The sequence below is a fragment of the Armigeres subalbatus genome, chromosome 3 (genome assembly GCF_024139115.2).
Source record: "Armigeres subalbatus isolate Guangzhou_Male chromosome 3, GZ_Asu_2, whole genome shotgun sequence".
In the NCBI taxonomy this organism is placed as follows: domain Eukaryota; kingdom Metazoa; phylum Arthropoda; class Insecta; order Diptera; family Culicidae; genus Armigeres; species Armigeres subalbatus.
In genome coordinates, this window is record NC_085141.1 from 94,270,703 (window position 1) to 94,283,724 (window position 13,022).

The 13,022-nt window shown below is 37.7% G+C and overlaps 1 pseudogene; it reads left to right on the forward strand.

Annotated features, from left to right (window-relative positions):
• Window positions 1-316: 316 nt before the first annotated feature.
• LOC134221810 (histone H3.v1-like) overlaps window positions 317-13,022 on the forward strand; it is a 30,474-nt pseudogene continuing 17,768 nt past the window's right edge.

The following is a 13,022-nucleotide window of genomic DNA, read 5'->3' on the forward strand; positions in this document are numbered from 1 at the left end:
GGAGTTTTATGTATTTGTTAAATTGTGAAAAATAAAAGCAGAGTTTTACCAATTGTGTAACAACTCTGGTGCGGAATTGATTCTTTCCGTTTCAGTTTTTGCCATCTTTTGACTCGTACTTTTGACCTTTAGATCTTATTGATCTTTTATTCTTTTTCGGTTTTTACCTTCGAGCTGCATTCATTGTTTGACATTGCTTTCGAATGCTTTCGACGTTTTGTTTCCGACCTTTTGTCGACCTTTTGTCTTCGGACCTTTTGGTCCCTAATCCAGGTTATTGCAACCAGATTTGTTGAACTTGCTGTTGCTTGGGGAGATGAGGTAAATCACTACTTGGGATTTTCGTGACCCAATTCGCCAGCTCACTGCAGAAAACTTGATTTATACTTTTAGGAAACCGTGGAGGTTTATGATTGATAATTTTTAAAAAGTCTCCCATTTATTTGTGACAATAATACTCAATATTTTCAACTGTATTGTCATTCTTAATTGGTCCAATTATAGAAAATAAAATGTAATTCTGAACATTCGCTCTCCGTTGCTACACCTGACTGAGACCGGAGTGAATCTTTCCACTTTTACAAAACAGTATTTTCATATAAACACCACCTGAAAATCGTCAGCATCTCGATACAATCATTGCTTGAAGCTGTTAATCACCACACAATGATTCTAAACTCACGCACTTTCATCTTTCCTTTTGTTGTTTATCAGTAACTAGTATAAACATATTAAAAATACATTTAAAATCTATCCTCAACTGTCCGAACAAAAATTCACCTCGGCCTAAGAACTTCAGCCGCACCGTGCGCAGAAGGCCAGGAGTCTTTTAGTACAGAAAAAATCCTTCATCGTTCATAGGAAAACTTTCTAATTAGTTGACGCTTATCATGTTTTTATAATTCTCTCTCGATTTCAAAAAGTGAAAAAATACAGTTTTTAAGCTTTGGGTCATTGATCTTTTCAGCCAAATGAAAATTATTATAAATAATACCATCTGGCATCATGTCGGCGTTAAATCGTGCATATTTTTGTTTACGTCGCATTTTCTACCGTCCTCGGAGAGAGAATGAGGAAGTAAGATGTTGAGAGATTGAGGCGAAATTTTGCTTAGCCAAAGGAACTGGTTTGAAGTGGCCGGATATGCAATCCTTTATAACTGAAATGAGTGCTGCAATCGTTAATTTTAATCAAATGAAAGCTTTTCAAACGATGTTTTACTCAAGAAAAAGCTCATTTTAAAGCAGAAGTGAACCTTTGCTGTATTATACGGCAATTGGCAAATTCAGGAAAAGTGGCTTCCTGTCCTAAATATCAATTAAATAATAGTCGCATGCATGTTGGCCGGAATGGGTAAGGAAACCCTAGATGAAGTCTATAGCCTAAAAAGTGAGCAGACTTTTTGAACTTTTCACAATAAATAGTAATTCACCATACTTGCTAAGCCCATATCCAATCTATGAATTTTCAATAAGAAGCTAATGAGAGCATTCTGCGTCGAATGCAATTCAATGCAAGCAAATCGGTTGAGGAAAAGTGCCTGAAAAATGAGTAATCTTAGCTGAATTTTTCCATAAATAGAATTAATCCACCCAAGGTGATGGTGCCCTTCGACCTTCGTAGGTGTGTTTGGTCTTGAAAGTAGATGAAGCTAGCAGTCTAGGAGAAAGAAAAGCCTTTTTGTCCGTTCTGAAAACCCGATTATTTCAAGTAAAGATATTTAGATCCAATGAAAACGCGAGATCTCAGTTTCGGTTTTCAACGATCTACAGTAAATGCTAATAAGAATTTACAATTTTTCTTTTCCAATCGTTTGATGTACATACCCCTGTTTTATTTTACCCAGTTATATATTTTAAGGATGTTTGATGTTTGTTTAAACTGAAGCTCTGACTACACAAAAAAGAAAACGAAAATGTCATTCATCAAGAGAGGGAGGGCAATTTGGCTGATATGATATAAATCTCATGACTGTCCTTCTGCCAAACTACTATGTATGAAGAGGGAGGAAGTGGTATCAGATAATGGAAGCATCCGAAAGTTCAGTTCGGAGAGAACAATAGCCTTTCGGTCCACCTTTGTGCACAAGAAGGCAAAAAGTATTGAGCCATAATTTCTAGGTAATAGTCAAGCTAGGCCAATTCAATGAAACATAATAGAGTAGGATTCCACGTTCAATGCAATTTGTTGTAGGTAAATCGATTGAGAGTAAGTGTCATTAAAATGAGTTGACTTTTTACCGCTTTTTATGAACATAAACATTTTAAGGCAATATTTTGTGCCCATAGTCCGATTTTCCAAATCTTAATAGAAACAACTACGACAGGATCCCTGTCGAATGGAATTTATTTAAAGTAAACCTTGACTCATATGTACGAGACCTAAACCTTCGCACTTTTGGTGCGCGCACCGCACACAACCATCTGGGCTGAATCGATTGGTATCATAAACACTATGGCCTTCTGTAAAAGTTTGGTTTTGAGTTGAATCATATAGCCTTTTCTATAGTTGTAGACAAAAGCCCAAAATGGTGTTTCAAGCCGCTCTCCGATCCCATATTTCGATCTGGCCAACGTTCATAGGACACATTGGGGACAGGATTAATGAATCCAATTAAACTTGTTGGAGCAACTAATCTGAAATAAATGCTCTAAAAATGAGTGACATTCTTTTCTTGGATTTTCAAGTTTGCATTTAGCCCATTAACTGGCCAATTTTCAATGAGGAAACAATGGGACCCAGGAATTGCGCGAATGCAACTTGTTGCGTGTAAATCGATCAAGGTTAGGTGTCCGAAAAATAGGGTGATCTTTTTGTGATTTTTTTCTATTAAAACCAGATTAATCCACCTATGCGTGATGGTGCCTTTCTCGACCTTTCATCAAATGTGGCCGAAAGCTGAGCTAGTGGCTAGGAGTAAAAAGACAAATTTCATTGTCCGTTTCTATGAAATCAGATTATTTATGGCAAAGATATTGTAGATCCAGTTGAAAACCGAAAATCGAGTAGTTTTTCCCATTTCTCCGGATGTCGCACTTGCATCCTGCAGTCGGTGCCCGACTATGGCACAGATTGCGAATTACTTCGCGATGAAGTTGCAACATCCGGAAATGCATATGCTACGATTTGCGGGACCTCAATCCGTTTTGGCTGATCTACAATATGTTAATAGAAATTTCTGACATTTTTGTTTCCTTTTCAATCTTTTTGACGCATAATAACCTGATTTCATTTCACCATTGTATATTTTAAGGATACTACTTTTGGATGTTAGTGAACTGAAGCTCCGACTACACAAAAAGAAAACGAAATTCGATCCTGCACGCGAGGAACAGAGGGCATACTTTCGCTATATACTAAATCTCAAGGACCGTCTTTCTGCCAAACTCCATGGTAAGTGGGAGACAGACATCATCCCAGTTCGTCGAGCTGAATCGATTGGTATATAACACTATGGGTCTCAGGCCTTCTGTAAAAGTTTGGTTTTAGCGAACAGCACAGCCTTTTCGTATAAAAAATTTGGTGTTCGGCCATAACTCGATCCTATAGTCGATCTAGCCAATTTTCAATAGGAAATAATGGAACAGGATTCTCGTCGAATGCAACTTGTTGCGAGCAAATCAGTTGAGGATAAGTGCCCGAAAAATGAGTGACATTTTTAGCGCTTTTTCGTATATGTTTGTATTTTTTGACCTTAACTTTCGATCCCATAGTCCGATCTGACCAATTTCCATAGAAAACAATGGGACAGGATTCTGCGTCGAATGCAACTTGTTGCGAGCAAATCAGTTGAAGATAAGTGCCCGAAAAATGGTGACATTTTTGACGCGATTTTTCGTAGGATTTTGCTATTTTGGCCTGCTTTCGACCCCATTGTCCGATCTGGCCAATTTCAAATAGGAAACAATGGGACAGGATTCTGTCGAATGCACTTTTTGCGAAACAAATCGTTGAGGATAAGTGCCGAGAAATGAGTGACATTTTTACGCGATTTTTCGTGTATGATTTTTATTTTGGCCATACTTTCAGTCCCATAGTTCGATCTGGCCAATTTCAAATAGGAATCAATGGGACAGGATTCGCGTCGAATGCAATTTGTTGCGAGCAAATCGGTTGAGGATAATTGTCCAAAAAAAATGGTGACATTTTTGGATTTTTTCAAATGAATTTGTATTTTGGCCAACTCTCGATCCATAGTTTCGATCTGGCCATTTCAAATAGGAAACGGGACAGGATTCTGCGTCCAGATGCAACTTTTTGCGAGCAAATCAGTTGAGGATAAGTGCCCGAAAATGGTGACATTTTGTTGAGTAGTTTTGCGCACACACACACATACACACACACACACACACACACACAGACATCATTCAGTTCGTCGAACTGAGTCGATTGGTATATTACACTATGGGTCTCCGGGCCTTCTATAAAAGTTTGTTTTGGGCGATCATATAGCCTTTACCGTATACTTGGTATACGAGAAGAGCAAAAATGTTAATATAACTTCCGATCCCATAGTCCGACTGGTCAATTTTCAATAGGAAACAATGGGAAAGGATTCTGCGTCGAATGCAATTTGTTTGCGAAATCGGTTGAGAAGTGCCCGAAAAATGGTGACATTTTGTCGCGATTTTCACGTATAATTTTTATTTTGATAATTTGATCCATGATTCGACTGACCAATTTTCAATAGGAAACAATGGAAAGGTTCTGCGTCGAATGCAATTTGTCGCAAACAAATCGGTTGAAGATAAGTGCCCGAAAATGGTGACATTTTTACGCGATTTTTCGTATGAATTTGTATTTTGGCCATAATTTCCGATCCCATAGTCCGATCTTGCCAATTTCAAATAGGAAACAATGGGAAAGGGTTCTTCGTCGAATGCAATTTTGTGACAAATCGGTTGAAGATAAGTGCCCGAAAAATGAGTGACATTTTTTACGCGATTTTTCGTATGAATTTGTATTTTTGGCCATAATTTCCGATCCCTTAGTCCGATCTTGCCAATTTCAAATAGGAAACAATGGGACAGGATTCTGCGTCGAATGCAACTTGCGAAACAAATCAGTTAAGGATAAGTGCCCGAAAAATGAGTGACATTTTTGAGTAGTTTCGCACACACACACATACACACACACACACACACAGACATCACTCAATTCGTCGAGCTGATTCGATTGGTATATAACACTATGGGTCTCCGGGCCTTCTATAAAAGTTTGTTTTGAGCGATCATATAGCCTTTTCCGTATACTTAGTATACGAGAAAGGCAAAAATGAAAATTTTCGATCCCATAGTCCGATATGGCCAATTTTCAATAGGGAACAACAGGACAGGATTCTTCGTCGAATGCAACTTGTTGTGACAAATCAGTTTAGGATAAGTGCCCGAAAATGAGTGACATTTTTGCGATTTTCTGTATGGTTGTGTTTTTGGCCATAACTTTGATCCCATAGTCCGATCTGGCAATTTCAAATAGGAAATAATGGGACAGGATTCTGCGTCGAATGCAACTTGTTGCGAGCAAATCGATTGAAGATAAATGCCCGAAAATGAGTGACATTTTTTGCGATTTTTCGTATAATTTATTTTGCATAACTTTTGATCCCATAGTCCGATCTGGCCAATTTCAAATAGGAAACAATGGGACAGGATTCTGCGTCGAATGCAACTTGTTGCGACAAATCAGTTGAAGATGAGTGCCCGAAAATGAGTGACATTTTACTGATTTTTTCGTAAGAATTTGTATTTTGGTCATAACTTTCGATCCCATAGTCCGATCTGGCCAATTTCAAATAGGAAACAATGGGACAGGATTCTGCGTTGAATGCAACTTTTGGAGCAAATCAGTTGAGGATAAGTACCCGAAAAATGGTGACATTTTTGCGATTTTTCGTATGAATTTATATTTTGGCCATAACTTTCGATCCCATAGTCGATCTGGCCAATTTCAAATGAAACAATGGGACAGGATTCTGCGTTGAATGCAACTTGTTGCGAGCAAATCGGTTGAGGATAAGTACCCGAAAATGAGTGATTTTTACGCGATTTTTCGTATGAATTTGTATTTTGGTAATTTTTTGATTCCATAGTCGATCTGGCCAATTTCAAATAGGAAACAATGGGACAATTCTGCGTCGAATCAACTTATTGCAAGCAAATCAGTTAAGGATAGTGCCCGAAAAATGAGTGACATTTTTTGAGTAGTTTTAACACACACACACTCATCCACACATACACACACACACACACACACACACACACACACACACAGACATCACCTCAATTCGTCGAACTGAGTCGATTGGTATATAACACTATGGGTCTCCGGGCCTTCTATAAAAAAGTTTGTTTTTGGAGCGATCATATAGCCTTTACCGTATACTTAGTATACGAGAAAGGCAAAAAGGACAAAAAATAAAAATTACTTAAAAACAACAGTTATAAATCTTTACATACCTAGAAAAAAATGTATAAGCCTTTCGTTATGAAATATAACTAATTTTATGCCAACAAACTCGAACGCAGACATTTACGTTTATTTCCAAATATAAACTTTTAAAACCAGCAGCACGCTTAAACTAACAACAATCTGCCCTATACGGAAAACGCGCCGCATTGGCACGATTGTGACTGAAAATTGATACAATTTTGAAGCATTGAGCAAGCATAGATCTATAGGATATAGAAAATATGAGAAAATTATAGATTTCCATGATATACGGAAGCAAAAATATTTGAAGGTAATTTTAGGGTCATGACAATGATCTCAATCGGATGGATCAGAATCAGTCGAGAATCTGAAAAAAATGATATATCAGAGAATATGGAGCGTTCTTGAATCTGCGAATCTGCAATCTGCAAAAATTTACTAAATCAAGAAAACTGAAACATCACCATCTCCATTTCACTGTTTTTCAAACAATGGTTTTTAAACTGAATAAAGGGTGTACGGAATCTTGCATCACTTCAAAAGTCGATAACATTTCGCCTCTGGGCTGATTTCAACGAAATTTTGTGAAGACGGCTTCAGCATGTGATTATTCACACTGTGAATTTCATTATGAAATTTCAGTAGTTTCGAAAATACAGCCGAAGGAACAGGATTTTGCAAATAAATCTTGCGCATTCACCTCCATATTCCACATCTATAAAAGATGTTAGTAATCCAATTTTGTGCCTTTGACCCCAACATCACAGAATTGCGGCGATCGAAGATACTGGCCTGGAATGAAAACACGAGCTTCGGAAGCCTCGAAATTGATCATTATGGAACATAAAGTGTTTTTTAGTTTGTTTGGCCTTTCGCGTCAACATTTCGTATTGGTTTCTAACTCCAACGTCACATTTTCGATCATCCGACATTACAGGTAAACTTTCCAAAAACTTTCTTTTTGTCGCTTTTATGATAAACAACAAATCAGAAAATCAGAAAAGCGCTGAAATCCGATTTTGGACTTATATTTTCAGATTTTGGAGAGCCTCAATCTCATTGTTCAGGCCGGTTCACACTGCAGCACTTTTGAGTTTTGTTTTCGATTTTTGTAATAGTTAGAGGCGTCAAAAAATATGATTTTTTGGTAAAGTTGACTTTTTAAGTTAAACAATCGACTGAGACAGTAAAATTAGTTAATTTTTTAGTTGGGATGGATTGAGGGATGAAAATGTTAGTTAAGGACATGTACAAAATCTTATGAGTTCATTTAAGGAAAAAGCTTCAGCATTTGGATGTTTGAATTAAAGTAAAATAGTTATACGTAGTCAAAGCTTACATATTGTATTTCGGTCCCTGAAATTTCATTACAATTGTTGATAGACTAGTTGTTGTGAGTAGTTCAAAGTGATGCAATTTGATTCCGTACACCCTTTACTTTCAAAAGACAGGCAGAAACGGAAAATTCTCAGTAGACCAGCGAGGAATTTCGCTTATCGCAGAGTTTCCACAACTAGATCACAAATCGAACAATCGCCTCTTAATCTATTACACTAACTTAGTCAACAAAATAAAAATAGAGCATACCAAAACAGAGAGATCTACAGTTATTTTTACTTCACTGAACAATATTATTTAAATTCAACAGATATGTATTACGTTTTATACTTGAACACTTTCAACGAAACATTGAAGATATTTTCAAGTGGAAAGCTAAATGCGTTTCAGTTATAGTACGTTCAGATTATGAGCTATATCACTTGATATAGTGTTTGTACATCAGTGTTTATACATCTAGTTTTCACTGGAAATAATGTATATGGCATCTCATGTCATGATTCGTTATATCAAGTGATATAGCTCATAATCTGAACGTACTATCAAAGATACAGAATTGTATTACATTGTGAGATTTAGTGAAGGAATTTATGAATATAAATTTAAGATTTCAGCGGCGCAGCCGAATTTTTTTATGAAATAAAAATTGGAATTATTAAAAACTCTTTTCGAAATTCCTTTTAATTTCGTTAGAAGTATGATTTTCCTGTCGAAATTTTTGTAATTTAATTTAATCAGATTTCGCCATACTCAAATTCCGCGGAATTTCGTTTCGAATGCTCTCAAACGAATTTTTTCGAAATACCGCATATGCTTAGCTCTATAGCTTGACGTTTCAGGAGTGGCAATAATTTGGAGGCACTTTTCTGGCGGGAGCCGTCTATCAAGACCGGTGCTTTGTAACGTCATTCCCCCTGGCCGATATCAAGGCTTGAATTGGAAAGCAAGTCAATTAGGATAGGGACAACAGGTGGGGGGTGTGGGGGCAATCCAATCGTCGGCAAAGGACAAGACAAGGATTTTATAAGCTGGTGAACGTCTTGTGCTGTCCAGTCAGGACTACGCTTTCCTTTAAACTATTACCGCTTCGTGGATTGAATTAACTAATTTGAAATACCGGTCGGCTTTCACATAATTTCGGTCTTTGTTACTATTCTTATGTGATTTTCAATTTTTATGATAACCGAGTTAGTTCTAGGTAAATTGGTGGGTGCATTCTCAAATAAAGCAAGAGTTTGCACGTGGTTTTCAACGTAAGCATCTCAAATTGGAGTAGAATGGCACTTTCAATTTTATTTCTTATAGAATTTGGTAGGGATCTCAAGAGGTTGAGCTAGAAGTTGCATTCGACCTTTCATTCGGCTCAAAACCTCTTAACGTTGAATGGATTACTTCATTCTTCAGAAACGGTATCATACAAATGCTCCTTCCGAAAAGAAAAACAATTTTTTACCTGACTGTCCAGAAATAGATGGGACAACCGCTCATCCTTCCGTCACGAAAACCAATCTCGTCGCTTTTACCTTCGGTCTGTTTGTTTGTCTACCACCTGCAATAAAACCGATTATGCCAATGGAGTGGCAAAATTATTCACAATAATAGTTGGAGATTTTTGTCGGGACTGATAGGACCGGGTTACGAAGCAAATGGACCAACACTTATTTTATGCATTGGACATTCCGACAGCGAAATTTCAACCACGAAAATATGGCGAAACCGTTTGGTTTGTCACATATAAATTGATTGCTTACCATAACGCAATGAGTAACCAATCAAAACTGGGCTGTTCCGCGAAATGTTTGTTGTTTTCTTAATTTCCAGATTTTGCCAATGTAAATGGCCACGTCTCATCAGATTGGTGACAATATTATTCATCAATTATTTTTCTTTTCCAATTTCCCCACAGGTCAACGTATCACCCAATCCAGCTGGATGGTGTTCAGTCTTTGTAAGCCGGATGAATCCCTACTCGCCGAATTGAACTACTTCCTAGCCTACCAGTACTGCCGGTCACTCGGTCTGCAGCTGGCCTCGTTTGAAACCAAGGAGAAGGTCGAATCCATGACGCAGTACCTGACGAATGCCGGTAAGTGACATCAATAATGTTTTTGCTTTTCGCGTATTGGACGATCGAAGTCCTAATGTTATATACCAGTATTTTTGGGAACATATTTTGGTCAAAAAAAATTGTAAAATCATGATGTCTTAGGGAAACTTCATAATTTTTGTTGCGGTTCTTGTTTCCACGTAATAATTTGAACGTTCAATCCCCACAGGCTACAGCAAGTACAACTTCTGGACGTCCGGCAACCGACTGGGCACGGGAATGTTCCTCTGGATGAGCACCGGTTTGCCATTCAACGCCACCTTCGACTACTTTGAAAAGTCCTCGGACGCCACCACGGCTGGACCCACTGGATCACAACAGCAACACCTCGCCCAGCACCGCCCGCGACAGGTAAACCAATTTCACTCCTCGGCGCGGCGCGTGGCGGATGCCGAATGTTCTAACGCGGATTATTTTCCACCTTGCAGCAGCAGCGGTATCGAGCGGACTCGTCACCTCAGCCCTCCACGGTGGGAACCGGGGACTGCCAGCGGTGAAAGATTTCATCTGCGAACAGACCAGATGCTACTACTACAACTACGGTAGCATTCCGTCGTCGGCACAGGTAAATAGTTCCAATTAAAACAAATCATACAACCAAGCAAACTCAGTCAATTAAAAGCAAACAGCAATTAGATCCATCCATCATCAGAGAAAGGAAGTGAAAGAGAGAGACAGAGAGCAAAATAAAAAGAAAAGTATAGAAAATGCGCCATTCGACATGAATTGGTGTTGGACTCATAATTCTTCCAACATTGAAAGATAAATATTTTGCATCAAACCAAACAGATGGAAAAAAAATGATTATGATTTCATTCAAATCCCCGCATGAACAAGATCAATTTTCGAACTCTCGAAACGATGAAGCCCCCATAGGTGAGCTAACGCCATTTCCACCATCTATCTGTTGTAAGCTAATCGATGTTATAATTTCTGGTATATTTAGAACTCTACACCTTTTCATATCCTTTCCTATCAAAAGTAATTGGGATTTAACTTAACCCTAACTTGGGGTCAAAAGTGCAAAAGAAGCAATTTGTTAATTTTTTATCCGAAAAAATTAGAAAGACTGACAATGTTCAATTAATATTTTATTGTTTGATAAACCAAGAATCTTGAACTCAAGAGCATTATATTTGTTATCGCATTTGTTCAAATTAAGTCAAAAGATTCGTGTTGTAATTTTTTAGAAATCCAAAATAGATTCATACTTGTTTTATAATCATATAAATTGTTTAAAAAAATGCTTATTAGTGGTCACATGTTCGACAAGAATTACATTAATTACATGTGACTCCATTCCAAGTCTTAATTTATACGTATTTCAATTTTCATGTTGAAATGACTACATTGACAATGCTTCTTCTGCTGGGACCATGTGTTTTCTATTTTCTGTTCATTCTTCTCATACACGAGCTATCAATCTATTCAAAACATTTGCCTTTCGCTAACTGACTATATGTGTCTTGCTTAGATCATCACCGACTAACGCCCCCACCGTTTCATCCACCCACAACTGTTATGATGCGCATCTACTCCGAAGTCCAAGAGCGACTTCACCATACCTACTGATGTGTTATAATCCCACAGCTCCATCCGTGCGAACGGTATCTGGGCTGCTCCCTTTGCATCACCAGGACGTGTTGCGTTGAACTGAACAAGTGCATTCCATGCGGGACCACAAAACAACCCACACTCAGATTCATCAAATCCGTCCTTCCGCGGAAGAGGCCCACATACGGTGCGTCACTTCGCTGATGGTGCGTCAATTTTCCCGTGCATAAATTATTATTCAACCTAAACTAAAATCATTTGTTCAGCTTTGGGGTACTCTGAATTTGTTTTGTTCCTAACTTTTGTTCTTAACGTAAATTATTTAAATCATTTTTAGCCATTTTTTGTGCCGAAACCAAATCGGTGATACAGCCGAATAGTTCGAATATGTCATTTGGATAAAATGGTCATTTGACGTAACACTTCTCACTTTTCAATCATCATTTCTCACTTATCCTTTCGCAATGAGAAGTAAGAAGAAGAAAATGATATGCCATCATTTTCCCTTCTCACTCGCTCTTCTCAATTGTCAAAGTGAGAAGTGACACATGAGAGTGAGACGTCACACTGCTCATTTCTCACTAATTATTTCTCACTTCTTGTGGTAAGAAATTATGAGTGAGAAATAAGGAGTCAGAAGTAAGAATTTCTCACTCCTCATTTCTTACTTCTCGCTGTGAAAAGTCAAAAGTGTGAAGTGAGAAGTGAGATGTCTCACTTCTCACTTCGCATTACTCACTTTTCACAGTGAGAAGTGGGAAATAAGGAGTGAGAAGTGAGACGTCTCACTTCCCACTTCCCACACTGCATTACTCACTGCCCACTGTGGAAAATGAAAAATGCAAAGTGAGAAAAGATGATCGAGAAATAAGACGTCTCATTTCTTATTCATCATTTCTCGGGTACTTATTCAAAATGACTTATGTGATTTGTTAAACATAGATTCAAACGTCGATTATTCCGATCTAATGGCACTCCCATATCTGTCTATGGTTATGGTTTGCGTGGTAGGCTATCAGATTGGACTAATCGGCGTTTGAATCTTTACAAAATCACATACGTTCTTTTGAATAAATACCCAAGATTTTCTTATTTAGTGAGAAGTAAGAATTTCACTCACTACGCTCTTCTCACCGTGAAAAGTGAGAATTGCAAAGTTAGAAATGAGAGGCCTCACCCTTGCTTCTTATTTTCTGTTTTCACTTTTCTCAGTGGTTTTTCTCTTGTTTGGCCAAACGGCATTTTCGTTCAAACGATTTTTTCGGCCAAATGACCTATTCAGGAAAACAAAAATTTCAGCCAAATGTCTCTTTCTGCCAAACGACCGTTTCAGCCAAATGACCTGTTCGGCCAAATGACCTATCAAGTAGCAAATGCAACTTATTACAAATAAAAAATAAAGAGAAATATTGTTTATGAATTGTATACATGTTATGTCTCTTATAACAAGTTTACAATTATTTATATTTGAGTTCTTCATATTTTGTGCTCATAAAAGACAAACAGTTTAAGCTGAATAAATTAGTTTTTTTAGCTGCATAACACTATTTTAGTCAAATCAGCACTCTATCACCTTCCAATGTTTGTTGGG